This window comes from Triticum urartu, chromosome 5A (genome assembly GCF_056163025.1).
Source record: "Triticum urartu cultivar PI428250 chromosome 5A, HENAU_Tu73, whole genome shotgun sequence".
NCBI lineage: Eukaryota > Viridiplantae > Streptophyta > Magnoliopsida > Poales > Poaceae > Triticum > Triticum urartu.
The window spans coordinates 606,039,193-606,050,696 of record NC_141877.1 but is presented as its reverse complement, the minus strand read 5'-3'; positions in this window follow the sequence as shown (position 1 = coordinate 606,050,696).

Genomic DNA, 11,504 nt, shown 5'->3' with positions numbered 1-11,504 from the left:
GATGAGTGAGTTTCGTTTTTGGGTTACAGTCTACACTCAACCTGCCGATGGCATTGATGGGATTCCATATCCGATTGTTTGTTTCCGCTGAGACTTATGAGGTATATACCAGTTTTAAGTTATTTATACATGGGATTGCACTCTTATATATACATTGATGTACTGTGTGTACCAGCATACTGATCCAGGGATGGCACAGATACACAGAGACTTGACCGTCTGACGTCGGGTCGCTACACCCCCCTTTCCTGTCCCTCTCCCTCTCCTTCCTTTTCCCTCCGGTGAAGAAAGGAAAGGGGGGGCGAATCCTACTCCTAGTAGGACTCCCCCCATGGCGCGCGCCTCCTGGCCGACCTCCTCCTCCCGTCATTTATATACGGGGGCAGGGGGCACCCCATAGCACATCAATTGTTCTCTTAGCCGTGTGTGGTACCCCCCTCCACAGTTTACTCCTCCGGTCATAGCATCATAGTGCTTAGGCGAAGCCCTGCACGGATCACATCACCGTCACCGTCACCACGTCATCATGCTGACGGAACTCTCCCTCGACCCTCTGCTGGATCAAGAGTTCGAGGGAAGTCATCGAGCTAAATGTGTGCAGAACTCGGAGGTGCCGTACGTTTGGTACTAAGATCGGTTGGATCGTGAAGACATTCGACTAAATCAACAGCGTTAACCTAATGCTTCCGCTTTCGGTCTACGAGGGTACGTGGGCACACTCTCCCCCTCTCATTTCTATGCATGTCCTAGACAGATCTTGTGTGAGCGTAGGTTTTTTTTGAAATTGCATGCTACGTTTCCCAACAATGGCATCCGAGCCAGGTTTATGCGTAGATGATATGCACGAGTAGAACACAAAGAGTAGTGTGCGATAATAGTCATACTGCTTACCACCAACGTCTTATTTTGATTCGGCGGTATTGTTGGATGAAGCGACCCGGACCAACATTACATGACCACATTCATGAGACCGGTTCTACCGACGTGCTTTGCACACAGGTGGCTGGTGGGTGTTTGTTTCTCCAACTTTAGTTGAATCGAATTTGACTACAACCGGTCCTTGTTGAAGGTTAAAACAACACACTTGATGAAAAATTGTTGTAGTTTTGATGCGTAGGTAAGAACGGTTCTTACTAGAAGCCCGTAGCAGTGACGTAAAATTTGCAACAACAAATTAGAGGACGTCTAACTTGTTTTTGCAGGGCATGTTGTGATATGATATGGTCAAGACGTGATGAGATATAAATTGTTGTATGAGATAATCATGTTTTGTAAAAGTTATCGGCAACTGGCAGGAGCCTTATGGTTGTCGCTTTATTGTATGAAATGCAATCTGCATGTAATTGTCTTACTTTATTACTAAGCGGTAGCGATAGTCATAGAAGCAATAGTTGGCGAGATGACAACGACGCTACGATGGAGATCAAGGTGTCAAGCCGTTGATGATGGAGATCATGACGGTGCTTTGGAGATGGAGATCAAAGGCACAAGATGATGATGGCCATATCATGTCACATATTTTGATTGCATGTGATGTTTATATTTTACGCATCTTATTTGGCTTAGTACGTCGGTAGCATTATAACATTATCCCTCACTAAATTTCAAGGTATAAGTGTTCTCCCTGAGTATGCACCATTGCTACAGTTCGTCTTGCCGAGACAGTACGTGATGATCGGATGTGATAAGCTCTACATTCACATACAACGGGTGCAAGCCAGTTTTGCACGTGCAGAATACTCGGGTTAAACTTGATGAGCCTAGCATATGCAGATATGGCCTCGGAACACTAAGTCCGAAAGGTCGAACATGAATCATATAGTAGATATGATCAACATAGATATGTTCACCATTGAAAACTACTCCATCTCACGTGATGATCAGACATGGTTTAGTTGATATGGATCACGTGATCATTTAGATGACTAGAGGGATGTCTATCTAAGTGGGAGTTCTTAAGTAATATGACTAATTAAACTTTAATTTATCATTAGCTTAGTCCTGATAGTTTTTGCATATCTATGTTGTTGTAGATAAATGTCTCGTGCTACCATTCCATTGAATTTTAATGCGTTCCTAGAGAAAGCTAAGTTGAAAGATGATGGTAGCAACTACACGGACTGGGTTCGTAACTTGAGGATTATCCTCATTGCTGCATGGAAGAATTACGTCCTGGAAGCACCACTAGGTGCAAGGCCCGCTGCAGGAGCAACTCCGGAGGTTATGAACGTCTGGCAGACTAAAACTGATGACTACTCGATAGTTCAGTGTGCCATGCTTTATGGCTTAAAATTGGGACTTCAAAGACATTTTGAATGTCATGGAGCATATGAGATGTTCGAGGAGTTGAAGTTAATATTTCAAGAAAACGCCCGAGTTGAGAGATATGAAGTCTCCAACAAGTTCTATAGCTACAAGATGGAGGAGAATAGTTATGTCAGTGAACACATACTCAGGATGTCTAGGTACCATAATCACTTGGCTCAGCAGGGAGTTAATCTTCCTGATGATAGTGTCATTGACAGAGTTCTTCAATCACTGCCACCAAGATATAAAGGCTTCATGATGAACTATAACATGCAAGGGATGTAAAAGACAATTCCCGAGCTCTTCGCAATGTTAAAGGCTACGGAGGTAGAAATCAAAAAGGAGCATCAAGAGTTGATGGTTAACAAGACCACTAGTTTTAAGAAAAAGGAAAAGGGAAGAAGGGGAACTTCAAGAAGAATAGCAAGCAAGTTTCTGCTCAAGGGAAGAAGCCTAAGTCTGGACCTAATCCTGAAACTAAGTGCTTCTACTGCAGAGGGACTTGTCACTAAAAGCGAAACTGCCCCAACTATTTAGAGGATAAGAAGGATGGCAAAGTGAAAGGTATATTTGATATACATGTTATTGATGTGTACCTTACTAACACTACAAGAATCAGCTTCTTTGACGTCCGCCATGGCGGACGGCAAAGGAAGCGTTTCTCAGGAGTCACTGACGGTTCCACCATGCCGATAGGGCAGGTCCGCCTCCCTGTCACCTTCGGAACACGCAACAACTACCACACCGAGCTCATCGACTTCGACATCGCGCACGTCCGCCTTCCCTACAACGCCATCCTCGGGTACCCGGCCCTGGCCAAGTTCATGGGAATGACGCACCATGGCTACAACGTCCTCAAGATGCCAGGGAGCGGCGGGATCATCACGCTCCCGTGCGAAGAAAGACATGCAGTGTGCTCCCTCGAGCGCGCCTTCCAAGCTGCTGCAATCGACGACCCCAACAGCAAAGGCGAGGGCCCTCCTAAGGCCCTCCCTAAGGAGAAGCAGCTGCGCCGTGCTGGACCTCAGGAGATGGCGACGGAGTTGGAGACTCGCCAGGATCAGCGCCCACCCCAGGGGCACCTCCCTCCATCGCATAGGAAGGCGCGCCCAGCTCCCTCCTCGGGCAGGGCTCGGGGGCTTTCCTCTGGAGGGCCTTGGACCTTGCCAATGTCATGAGGGAGGCACTCGGGAACCACTTGGAGGCGTTCTTCAAGGCACGTTTCCCTTAGGAGAACACAGGTCAAGGAACGCTCACCGCTCAGGAGTTTATCACCAAGATCACTCAGGAACTACAAGACGCAACGGTCATGCGCAGCGACTGCCGCTCAGGAGGCGCAGCCCCCCATCCAGGCGAGGATGCTAGGCTGTGCGTCTGCATCAACATACCAGGGCTCAACAGGGCCGCATCTCAGGAGCTTTTCTGGCCTTCGCGCGTGGGCCGTTGCGAGGGTCCACCGCACAACTACGTTTGTATGCCTTTCGGCCTGTCGAATGCTGCTGCCACCTTCCAACGCCTCATGTGGGCGGCTCAGGAGGAAAGGCACCTCGCGGTCCAGACGGAAGCGGCTCCAGCACTTCAGGAGCTGCCGGAGCCCCTAGAGCCTCCCGAGGCTCAAGGCCCCGATGGCTCGTGAGGAACGACTCTTTCGCCGCGCACCTACAGCTGCACCGACAGCCCTTCATCGACATGACCAGGTGACTCTTTCCAAGTTCGTTTAGCTAGGAGCGCCCCTCGGGTTGCATCATTCCCAGGCCACGTGGGTCCATCCCTGTGGCATGTATCCTTTTTCTTTCATGTCTTTAGCTTACCTTGCTGGGGGCGCCTCTCAGGATGCATCATCCCCAAGCCACTCGGGCCTGACCCAGTGGCACGTATCTTCCTGCATTTATCCAAGTTGATTTGCCCTGCATGCTTGGCCTATGATTAACGCCTGGTCGATTGTCGCCTCCCACGGGGCCCCTTCACATTGGCACGGCGTTGGCGCATGGGTCTATCCCTGCCACGTTGACAAACCTGAGTGGTCGAACTCTGGCTCGCGGAAAGCCCTGCACACGCTACCTCACCAGGCCCTCAGTGCCCTCACCTCCTCACGGAACAATCAGCGGCAGGTGGACAATCATAACGGCAAAACCGTGCTTCTCCTTGTGTTGGCTCGCAGGAATACCATGAGGATGGCACCAGGTGGTCCCACGGGCTCCTACCTCTTCTGAGTAACTCGCTTGCACGCTAAAAGGGGGGCTCCTGAGCATCGCGACTCAGGAGCTCTTACTGTCTCTCCAGCCCTCACCCCCTGGCCTTGTCCACGGCATAGCGACCTAGCATACCAGCGGCCGCTGAGCTCGCTCGAGGGCCGGGACCTGAGAATGTAGAGCACCAAGGGAAGCTTTGGAAGGGGCAGGACCCGTGCGCGCCTGGCCGCATTATGGGCGACTACGCGCAGGTTTGGTGCAGTACAGAGAATCGGATCTAAACCACCAAGATAAGTCCCAAGCTCGGAACAACTAAGCTGTTGGAACCTAGGCGTTATGATCGCTGCATCCCTGTTGTGGCCACATCGCGTCCCTTTCTTACCTTACCATGGCTGCTTGAGCGCTAAAGGGGACCTCCCGAGCATCGCGCCTCAGGGGCTCTTACTGGACCTCGGGCCGTGCACCTCCTGGCCTTGTCCATGGCACGCGACCTGGCATACCAGCGACGACTTTGGCCGCCTGGGGACCGGGACCTACCGACGTAGAGCAACAAGCTGTCACGACGATAGAAAGCGGAGACCGAGCCTCAACAGGACATGGGCTCGCAAATTTTCATAACATGAAAGATAAGTGCAAAAGACATTGCAGACCCTTTACATGCCCCCGTGGGGTACTTCATGATTCTCCGCAGGAAACAAAAGCAAGAACTAGGAGAAATCCTATCTACATGCTACCCCGGCGAACGCCATCATCGACAATGGGCAACGCAAGGCCAGCGCCAGCCCCATCCAGATCAGCGGCGATGGCGGCTGGACATAGCTGCTCTGCTTCGAGCACGGCGATAGCTCGGAGGCACATAGCTCTCGTTGCTCATCTCCGGAGTCTCGTAGAGCTCAGGGGAACTGCTGGACACCCACGAATGGCTGCTGGAAGAGTCGTGGGCCGGGCGCGCGTTGTCCAAACGCTTCCCCTCGGGGCAGCACTCCAGGCGGCAGCCCTCTATGTCGAAGACCTTGAAGAAGAGCGTGAAGGCGCTGTCAAGCTCGAAGTGGATCGCGAGGGCGCCCCTCGCACGGCAAACCCGCGTGACCTCGCCCCAACCGCATATCAAGTAGGTCTTGCCGGAGGACACTGTTTCAACCTCTGCTCCGGTCGCTAGAGCGTTGCAGTCGGCGTGCTACAGCCAGAGCTCAAGCGGACCCCTTGGCGGCATCACGTCGGAGAAGAACCGCGGGAAGCGGATCCAGGAGCTTGGGGGCATCGGAGCCCACAGCACGAGCTCGCGCGAGGAATCCAAGGCGTGGGTTCCAGGGGTGACAGCGCGTGCCACCGCGGTGTGGCGACCGCGGGCATGGCGCGGCCGGCACCGCTCGCCGCCCTGCTCTCCTGATCCCTCAGCTTGGGCGAACAAGGGTAGCGGATACCCTGGAGGAGGCCGCTCGCACCAAGGTCTCGTCACCACTTGCATCGCCATCTCATCACGGCGGGGGATCGACCTCTTCTTCGGCGGAAGCGGCCCAGATCATAACGGGGGCCTTTCCCTTCCCTTCAGCGGATAACTTTCGGATCGGCGCCATTTCTGCTAGCGGTGGAGCAAGGAGGAAGAGGCAAGTGAACCAGGAAGAGATGGGCGACGGGGGCTCCGGCCCCCTCCCCATTTATAGTAGAAGAAGGCCAACCGGCGCCTCCCACGATCGTAGGTAATGATGATTTTACTTGTATGTCGCAGGGACTTGTCAAGTCGAGCAGTTGCCGAGGCAGCATGGGGAAGCGGAGACGCCCACGTCCAATCAAACCGCCACGCGTCGACCAAGGCCACATGCTTTTGGGGCCCGTGGCGCTCAGCACTTGACATTTGGCTTCGCCTCGAAGCCAAGCCCGAGCACGCCTTGAGCCCGGGGGATACTGTCAGCGTTCTGGGAACGGGGGTCCTCAGACTTGCCTGCCTGCGGCCCATAGCGTGGCTAAGTTGGTAGGCCTGTATGGCCAATCTTCATCAATAAGGCATCCAAGACCCTCGCGAGGGGCCAAGACTCGCGAGGCGGACGGCACAAGACCTCTTTGGGAGCAGCCTCCTCAGGCAGGCTCGCGAGGAGCGGAGATATCAAGGCGGGGCAAAACCTCGTGAGGCTCTCGTGATGTGAGCCATGACGATCGGCACCAGATGGGCGCCAGGCAGGCGCCAACGCGTGCAACGTCCTTGTTTCGTCTATGGTGCTAAAGAGGGCCAGCGCAGGAGCAGAGTACCAGGGCATCAGGTAAAGGTTGCCATATCCATGCAACAAGACCAAGACCGGCCGGCCAGTAGGACAGAGGTTACCGTGGAGCCCAAGACGGCATCATCACCAGAGCCCTTTCGCGGGCGAAGACCACTTTCGTCAGGATAGATTTTACTAGCTGCCCCCTTTCAAATTAGCCGCCAATGTTAGCTCTCTTCCCGCTCGATATTTGGGGGAGCGGACCAGGGCCTATATAAGTAGAGCTAGCCACCATAGTAGAGGCATCTTGATCTAGATCTTGAACTGAAGGGGAGGTTAGAGTAGATAAGAATCAAACCCTAGCCACACACAAGCACAAGAGCGTCTCATCCTCAGGAGGCCACTCTTCCCCTTGTACAGTTCTTCATCAGCCCAAGAGGCAATCCACCACCACACACTGGAGTAGGGTATTACACCACAACGGTGGCCTAAACCAGTATATATCTCGTGTCTTTGTGTTGTGAGTTCGTCGAGTTTCTCCGCGAGATCTTAGCGAGCTAGGACGTGAATCGGTAGGGAGGAAATCTCCGTGCGCACCCTAGAGTTCGAACCTTAAGGGTCTAGCCGGAACCCACGATCCGACAACCTGGAACATCACAGCGTAATGGTGTGTTCGAACGTTGTAACCGTACTTTGTTAGATATGGTGCGATCTATGATGTCTCTTACCGAGTTACCGCTATCATTTTGGGGTTATGCTTTAGAGTCGGCTGCATTCATGTTAAATAGTTCACCATCTAAATTCGTTGAGACGACACCATATTAACTGTGGTTTGGCAAGAAACCTAAGCTTTCGTTTCTTAAAGTTTGGGGCTGCGATGCTTATGTGAAAAAGCTTCAACCTGATAAGCTCGAACCCAAATCGGAGAAATGCGTCTTCATATTATACCCAAAGGAAACTATCGGGTACACTTTCTATCACAGATCCGAAGGCAAGATATTCGTTGCTCAGAATGGATCCTTTCTAGAGAAGGAGTTTCTCTTGAAAGAAGTGAGTGGGAGGAAAGTAGAACTTGATGAGGTAATTGTACCTTCTCCCGAATTGGAAAGTAGTCCTTCACAGAAATCAGTTCCAGTGATTCCTACACCAATTAGTGAGGAAGCTAATGATGATCATAATGAAACTTCAGATCACGTTACTACCAAACCTCGTCGGTCAACCAGAGTACGGTCCATACCAGAGTGGTACGCTAATCCTTTTCTGGAAGTCATGTTACTAGACCATGATGAACCTACGAACTATGAGGAAGCGATGATGAGCTCAGATTCCACAAAATGGCTTGAGGCCATGAAATCTGAGATGGGATCCATGTATGAGAATAAAGTGTGGGCTTTGGTTGACTTACCCGATGATCGGCAAGCCATAGAGAATAAATGGATCTTCAAGAAGAAGATTGACGCTGACGGTAATGTTACTGTCTACAAAGCTCAACTTGTTGCGAAAGGTTTATGGCAAGTTCAAGGAGTTGCTACTGATGAGACCTTCTCACTCGTAGCGAAGCTTAAGTCTGTCCGAATCATGTAAGCAATTGCCGCATTTTATGATTATGAAATTTGGCAATGGAAGTCAAAACAGCATTCCTTAATGGATATCTTAAAGACGAGTTGTATATGATGAAACCAGAAGGTTTTGTTGATCCTAATGGTGCTAACAAAGTGTGCAAGCTCTGGCGATCCATTTATGGACTGGTGCAAGCATCTCGGAGTTGAAATATACGCTTTGATAGTGTGATCAAAGCATATGGTTTTATACAGACTTTTGGAGAAGCCTGTATTTACAAGAAAGTGAGTGGGAGCTCTATAGCATTTCTAATATTATATATGGATGACATATTGTTGATTGGAAATAATACAGAATTTCTAGATAGCATAAAAGGATAATTGAATAAGAATTTTTCAATGAAAGACCTCGGTGAAGCTGCTTATATATTGGGCATCAATATCTATAGAGATAGATCAAGACACTTAATTGGACTTTCACAAAGCACATACCTTGATAAAGTCTTGAAGAAGCTCAAAATGGATCAGTCACAGAAAGGGTTCTTGCCTGTATTACAAAGTGTCAAGTTGAGTCAGACTCAATGCCCAACCACTGCAGAAGATAGAGAGAAAATGGAAGTCATTCCCTATGCCTCAGCCATAGGTTCTATCATGTATGCAATGCTGTGTACCAGACATGATGTGTGCCTTGCTATAAGTTTAGTAGGGAGGTACCAAAGTAATTCAGGAGTGGATCACTGGACAGCGGTCAAGAACATCCTGAAATGCCTGAAAAGTACTAAGGATATGTTTCTCGTTTATGGAGGTGACAAAGAGCTTGTCGTAAATGGTTACGTCGATGAAAGCTTTGACACTGATCCAGATGACTCCAAGTCACAAACCGGATATGTATTTATATTGAATGGTGGAGCTGTCAGTTGGTGCAGTTCCAAGAAGTGCGTTGTGGCGGGATCTACGTGCAAAGCGGAGTACATAGCTGCTTTAGAAGCAGCAGATGAAGGAGTCTGGATGAAGGAGTTCATATCCGATCTAGGTGTAATACCTAGTGCATTGAGTCCAATGAAAATCTTTTGTGACAATACTGGACCAATAGCATTGCCGAAGGAATCCAGATTTCACAAGAGAACCAAACACATCAAGAGACGCTTCAATTCCATCCGCGATCAAGTCAAGGAGGGAGACATAGAGATTTGCAAAATACATACGAATCTGAATGTTGCATACCCGTTGACTAAGCCTCTTCCACGAGCAAAACATGATCAACACAAAGACTCCATGGGTGTTAAAATCATTACTATGTAATCTAGATTATTGACTCTAGCGCAAGTGGGATACTGAAGGAAATATGCCCTAGAGGCAATAATAAAGTTGTTATTTTTATTACCAGACATCAGAATGGTCGGGAGGTAAATATTCATATATTGGAAGGTAGTATTTGGACATCGGAATGATTTTGAGTGGTTCAGGTATTTTACCGGAGTACCAAGGGGTTACCGGAACCCCCGGGGAAATTATTGGGACTACATGGGCCCTAAGGGAGAGAGAGGGAAGCCCGCGGGGGGTGGCGTGCGCCCCCCTCCTAGGGAGTCTGAATAGGACAAGCAGGAGGGGGCGCGGCCCCCTTTCCTTTCCCTCTCTCTCTCCTTCCTTTTCCCTACGGTGAAGAAAGGAAAAGGGGGGGCGAATCCTACTCCTATTATGACTCCCCCCACTACAAAAAAAATACACATCCATGATGATACATGTTTGTCACAGTAGGTCACGTTTTCTGTCATGCATGTACATCCATGATGATTTCATGATTGAATCAAGATAGTCATACCTGTGCTATCCTAGAAGTGTTCCATGACATTACCAAAATTATCATCACAGAAGTGTCCACTTCCATGATGATAAATTGCACGCCATAGAAGTGCTTTCGTCAACGGTCACTGGTAGAAAAAGGGCCTATAGTCCCGTATCGTAAGGGCCTTTAGTCCCGGTTCAGGAACCGGTACTAAAGTGTCGGTACTAATACCTCCCCCCTTTAGTCCCGGTTCAATCCAGAACCGGGACTAAAGGCTCTCCACGTGGGCAGTGCGCAAAGCCCAGCCACGAGACCCTTTGGTCCCGGTTGGTGGCACCAACCGGGACCAATAGGCATCCATGCGTCAGCACTTCTGTGGCTGGGGTTTTTGTTTTTTTTTTGAAAGGGGGGGGGGGTTTGGGGGTTTTGGGGGGTTAATTTAGGTGTTTCATATATTGTGTTAGCTAGCTATAATTAATAGAGCGAAGTGTCCTCTCTTATGTCCGTGCTGGGTCGACGCTACGTACTATACATACGTATAGAGAGGACTAGACACGCTGGCTAGCTAGTAAGCAAACGAAGGAAACAGAAGATCGTGATGAACATATATGCATACAGAGAGAAGTGATATCGACCACCTCTCTTTCTCCGAGAGATTGGTCGAACAACAAGTTCTCGTATATCTATCTGACACTACCGGCTACATATATACAGTAATTATCTCTTACAAATATAATCATACGGATTCAGGGTCAACATAGAATTCTGCGTCTTCAGGGATCACGTGGTCAAGAAAGAATGCCGCCAATTCCTCTTGAATTCCTCGCAAGCGAGCTGGTGCTAGGAGTTCATCCCGCTTCTGAAACATCTAATTTAAAGAAGGGGGTCAATACATATATATATGAATGAATGAAACTCAACACAAATGATGGTAATAAAATAAAATTGTGAATGTTGTTATTTACGTACTTCATATTGTTCGTCAGTGTAGCCCCGCTCACAGGTCGTGTGGCGGATGGACTCGCAAACATAGTATCCACAGAAATCATTCCCTTGTTGCTGCCACAACCACTTTACAAGAAATAGAGGTTAATCAAACTGATAAGCAAGAATGCCAAATGGTATTGATGAAACTAGCGCTTGAATGACTAGCAGATGCGCTTAAAATGCTACTATAGCTTGTACTTACTTTCGGGTGTCTAAATTGCAGCTCCTTCGGCAGTCCCGGAGCTTTTCTAGTGAATTTTCTCCAAACCCTGCCGGACAAAGAAAACAATTACTTGATATATCAGGAAATGAACAAAGTTGCTGATATGGTGGATAATGATCGATTTAACTTACTTCTCGAGTATTTGAGTCATGTCTGCATAGTCCTTGGGATCTTTTCGTCTTGAGTCTAAGACGGTTACTAGTCCCTGCTCAAGCTTAATATGTAGGAGAATATAGTGGAAACTGCACATGC